Source organism: Monodelphis domestica, chromosome 1 (genome assembly GCF_027887165.1).
Source record: "Monodelphis domestica isolate mMonDom1 chromosome 1, mMonDom1.pri, whole genome shotgun sequence".
NCBI lineage: Eukaryota > Metazoa > Chordata > Mammalia > Didelphimorphia > Didelphidae > Monodelphis > Monodelphis domestica.
The window spans coordinates 528511581-528517622 of NC_077227.1; positions in this window are offsets into that span (position 1 = coordinate 528511581).

A 6042-nucleotide genomic window follows, 5' to 3' on the forward strand; every position below is an offset into this window, starting at 1 on the left:
CAATAATGTATATCAGTTACCAGGAACTTTGAAGCATCAATAATAGCAGCAGCAGAAGGGGAAGCAAAAAGGGCAAATACAATAAGAGGGAAAGAATTTCTCACTAAAATACATAAGGAAAGAAAGAGCCCAATTGGAATTACTCAACCAATAATCATTGAAGACTAAATAAAAATATTAATATATACCTCTCAAAAATAAATTATTAGCAAATGTCTCAGTGAGGCATTGACATAAGTTTCTTATCCAAGCATTAACATATTGTGATTCTTTATTGCTTGGCATATCCTTCTTCTAGAATGGGAATAAAACTAATTGTTCTTTGGGCAGCTAAGTGGCCCAATGATAGAGCACTAGGCCTGGAGTGAGGAACTGAATTTACATTCAGCCTCAGAGAGTTATTAGCTGCATGACACTGATGAAGTCACTTAACTTCTATTCGTCTCAATTGTCTCATCTGTAAAATGGCAATAATTATATTTACCTTTCAGATATGATGTGGCTCAAATAATATATTAATTATAAAGCACTTAGCACATAGTACAAATTTTATTTTTATTATTATTACTGATTCATGCTAATACTCCAGCACTTCTTTTTAATTCTTTTGCTACTACCCTGTGCCTCACTGGGGACAAAAATTTAGAACAGAATTCAAAATACAATTGTTCCTCAGGAATCTAAGAGCAGGGTAAAATGAAAGTATTATGGAGCTGAATCCCAGTGCCAAACACAGTATTGACATATACTAGGTGCTTAATAAATGTATTTTTACTAACTTTTAGTTAGTTTTAATAACTAAAAATAAAACACTTTTTTGAAAGGCAGAAGATTATTCAGTCAGTTATATTAGGAAAACAAGTTTTCTAAATTAATCTATATTAAGATAGGTAATATGTATTTTCCAAAAGGTATCATTGGTACATGAGGCAATGGTACAGAGAGTGAGATTGAGTTCAGAATAACAGGATCTCTTTGCTGAAATATAGGAATATGGACAGGAATAGGAATATATTTAATAGAGAGTATATAACTGGAACAATATTAAATAATGTTCCAGTGGTCAATTACTCGTTTAATTCAAAATATAGATAGTGAATTTTAGAGTTGGAAGCAAAATTCAAAATTAACTCCTCCATTCCCCTTTATTTTGTCTAGAAGTAAAACTAAAAGAATACCATGGAAAGAGTGTCAATGTTGGAGAATTCAAATCTTGATCATTTACTTCATGCATAATCATAATAGGTTCCTAACCTTTCTTGACCTCAATAAGGAGATGTTGAACTCGTTGATATCATATCTGAATTTAAGTATGTTATCCTCTATGACACTCCAACTGGAATAAAAAAAATGACTTGCCAGTGGCCATATAGGGAATAAATAGCAGAATATGCTGAGACAAATGTCTTTATTCTTTGTCCAAAGTTTTAAAAACCAGGCCATAATGACTCATTCCATTTTCAAACTTTGACTCTTACTAATGAAACAAAGAAATCTGCCAGCCCACTTCTACGTTTGCTCTCCCTCATAAAGGGGAATAATCTTTGGACTTGACATCTTCAAATTTTACAGTCTAATTTCACTGAGAAATTGATTTTTCTATATTATGTTTTTTCTTCAAAATGGTAACTGAATTGAAAGATTTGTGAATAGGTAACTGAATTGAAAGATTTGTGAATAGGACAAATATGTCATGGGATCATGAATTTTATTCTGCAAGATACCTTAGATTTTTTATATACCTTCCTATTTTAATATGCATTTCTCATTTTACAAATGGCTAACTAAGAGCTAGCCAGATTAAGTAACTATTGCAAAGTCATTCATGTATTAAGTGGTCAGAGCCTGAATCCTACACAACATTCTAAAACTCCAGATTCATTGCTTCAAATCACTGATTCTCTACTTTACATTATTTTATCAAAATTTTAACAAAGCAAAGAATGAAATTTCTTGTGTAAATCTTATTAATCCAATACATTTCTGATGAGTTCAATTCAGGAAGCACTAATTAAGTTTCTGTTATATTTCAGGAACTGTGTCAAGTGCTGCAAATATATCAACAAAACCTAACCAGACCTTGACCTCAAGGAGCTTACATTTTACTAGTATAATGCATACTGATTATACCAAAAAAAAATACAAAGTAACTTTAGGGATAGCATTAATACCTGAGAGCAGTGAAGAAGGATTAGATGAGACAAAACTTGTGCTGGACCTTGAAAAATCAGTAATGAGTTTCATGATATAGAAGAAGGGTGGAAAAATATTACAGGCATAGGGAACAATCAATTCAAAGGAATAGGATACAGAGATGAATATGTGAAGATTTCCTGCAAGAAGTTAGAATTTTAGTTGAGTCTTAAAGTAAGCCAGGGAATTTTTAAGACTTAATATGAGAAGTAGAACATTCTAAGAGTAGGGGACAGCCAGTAAAAAGGCCAGGAAATGTGAGAGAGAAGAACATCATTTCAAGAAAATGCAACTATATCACTCTATTTTAGGAGGTTTGATGGGAGAGAATAAAAGTATTAAAGAGTGTGACAATATTGGAAGGAGATAGGTAGAGAGTACTACAGTTTTTAAAATATTTTATATTTTATACTAGAGGCAAAAGAGAACCCTGGGGCTCATTTAATAGGAAATTAGAGCTAAACATTTGAAAATTTGCTTTGACAGACAAGTGGTGGATACATTGCTATAGAGAGACACACTCAAAGAAGGGAGAGCAAATAGAAGACTATGGCACCAGATCAAAGAAGTAATAAGGACCCAAACTAGGATCATACTAATATAAATGGGCAGAAAGGGAGTTACATAAGATATATGAAGGTAGAAATAGCAATATTTGGCAACATGTTCAATATATGCACAATGTGAGACCATAGGTCAAGGAAGACACTAAAATTTCAAACCTGTTAACTGCAAGGATGATGGTGCACTTGACAAAAAGAAAGTTTATTTTTTAATTTATTTAATTTATTAATTTAGAATATTTTCCCATGGTTACATGATTCATGTTCTTTCCCTCCCATCTTCCTTCCACCCTCCCAGAGCCAGCAAGCAATTTCATGGGGTTTTACATGGATTACTATTCAAAACCTATTTCCATATTATTACTTTTTGCAATAGTGATCATATAAAGTCAACATTCCTAATCATATCCCCATAAAACCATGTGATCGATCATATGTTTTTCTTCTGTGTTTCTACTCTCAAAGTTCTTTCTCATAATTCCCTCAGAATTGTCCTGGATCATTGCATTGCTGCTAGTAGGAAGTCCATTACATTTGATTTTGCCACAGTGTATTCATCTCTGTGTATAAGGTTCTCCTGGTTTTTCTCCTTTCACTCTGTAAAAATTTCTGGAGGTCATTCCAGTTCACATGTAATTCTTCCAGTTCATTATTCCTTTCAGCACAATAGTATTTTACCACCATCAGATATCACAAATTATTCAGTCATTTCTCAATAGATGGACACCCCCTCATTTTCCAAAGTTTTTCCACCACAAAGAGCACAGCTTAAAGTATTTTTGTACATGTATTTTTCCTTATTTTCTCTTTGGGATATAAAACAGCAGTGTTATGGCAGGATCAAAGGGCAGGCAGTCTTTTAAGCTCTTTGGGCATAGTTCCAAATTACCTTCCAGAATGGTTGGCTCAATTCCCAACTCTATCAACAATGCATTAGTGTTGAAATTTTGTCACATCCTTTCCAATATTTCTTACTTTCCTTTGCTGTCATATTAGCCAATCTACTAGCTGTGAGTTGATACCTCAGAGTTGTTTCAATTTGCATTTCTCTAATTATAAGAGATTTAGATTTTTCATGTGCTTATTGATAATTTTAATTTCTTCATCTGAAAATAGCATATTCATGCCCCTTGTCTATTTATTATTGGGGAATGGCTTGATTTTTTTGTACAATTTATTTAGTTCCTTATAGAATTGAAAGATTAAACTTTTGTCAGAGGTTTATGTTATAAAGATGTTTTCCATATTTGTTGCTTCCCTTCTAATTTTGGTTTTGTTTGTACAAAAACTTCTTGATTTAATGTAATCAAAATTATTCATTTTACAATTTGTAATATTATCTGTCTCTTGCTTGATCTTAAATTCCTTCCTTTCCCATAGATTTAAACATGTATACTATACTATGTTTACCTAATTTACTTATATTTTCCATCTTTATATTTGTCAGTCACCCATTCTGAACTAATCTTAGCATACAGTGTTAGATGTTCATCTTAAACTAATCTCTCCCATAATGTTTTCCAATTTTCCAAGCAGCTTTAGTCAAAAAGTGGGTTTTTGTTCCAAAAACTGGGATCTTTGGGTTTGTCATACACTATCATGTTGAGGACAGATACCCCAAGTCTATTCCATTTGTAAATCTTGAAATCTCTCAGACTTGTGAATGTTAAAAATTTCCCCATCAGGGAATTCTTAATTGGAACAAATTCCCTACTGGGAAACATTCCCCATTTTGATGTGAGAACTCTCCAGGATCAGAAATGGGAGGACCTCTACTCCAACCGTACTTAAGACTGCTTTAGGGGAAAAAAACTCCTTGCTAAACAATGGAAGTACTTGGACCCATGCTTATAATAAGGCAAGGAGTTCTTTGAGCCTGGCCTGTTTTTAGAATTGATACAATGAGATGCTAGGTACCTAAAAGGGTCGGGCAAGTTTTGTCTTGATGAGATTAGTTGACTCAGCTGTGTTTTCTCTTGTTCAGACTTACTGAGGATCTTGGTCAACACAGCAGCATTTTTTCTGATTCAGACTTACTGAGGAGATTGGTCGACTTAGCAGGAATTTAGATGGGCAATCCTTTGGAAAGCGTCTACAGTGATTGGTAGATGTAAGGACTTAGGGGAAGTGACATAGGAGAAAAACCCCTATATAAGAACAAGCAGAATCTCTTGAGAGATATCCTTTTGGAGAAAGCCTTTTGGAGGATCTCTGATGAGGACTGCTTGGGAAGAATCTCTTGAGAGACGCCTTTTGGAACAGTCTCTGGCTGGAAGGCTCACTGGTGAAGTCAGCTGAGATGGAGCTGGCCTGATGTCACTAGAATCCTTGTTTAGTCAGACCTTGTGGTGAGTGTTAAAAAACTGACTGATTTCTCTCTTAAGACTCAGGTCTAGGCCATATTGGCTTGAGGCCCTTCATACTTATTCCTTTCTTACTCTCTCTCTCTTTTCTTTGATTACTCATTATATTGTTAATTAAAATCTCTATAAAACCCAATTGACTTGGGTATTTGAATAATTGGGGATATTTACCTGGTGACCACCTTATATTTGATTTAAAAACCAAGACACTGTAGTGAAACATATTTCTGCGGTCAAATTTACTTACCCTCTCTTATATCTATCACAATTTATATCTTCCACCATTTTAACTCACTACAGTTTAAGACCTCAACCATTTTAAATCTCACACATTGAGCCTCTCTTCTATCTCTTTGCCATTACCATAATGTTTTCATGACTACTACTTATAGTACAGTTTCAGATCTGGTACTGCTAAGCCCCCATCCTTCACATATTTTTTTTTCAATATTTCCCTTGATATTCTTGACTTTTTTTCTTCCAAATGAATTTGCTATAATTTTTTCCTAATACAATTAAAAAAAATTTCTTGGTACTTAGATAAGTATGGCATTGAATAAGTAAATTAATTTGGGTAGGATTATCATTTTTTCTAATTATTTAAATATAGTTTTAATTACATGGAAAGTTGTTTATAGTTGTGTTCATATAATTCCTGTGTTTGTCTTCATAAATAGATCCTTAATTATATTCTGTAGGGTGATTTTAAATGGAATTTATCCTTCTAACCCTTGCTGTTGAGTTGTGTTGGAAATATATAAAAATGCTAATGATTTATGTGGGTTTATTTTGTATTCTGAAACTTTCCTAAAGTCATTATTTCCACTATTTTTTAGTTGATTCTCTAGTATTCTTTAAGTAGACCATCATATCATCTTCAAAGATTCATAATTTAGTCTCCTCATTGGCTACTTTAATCCCTC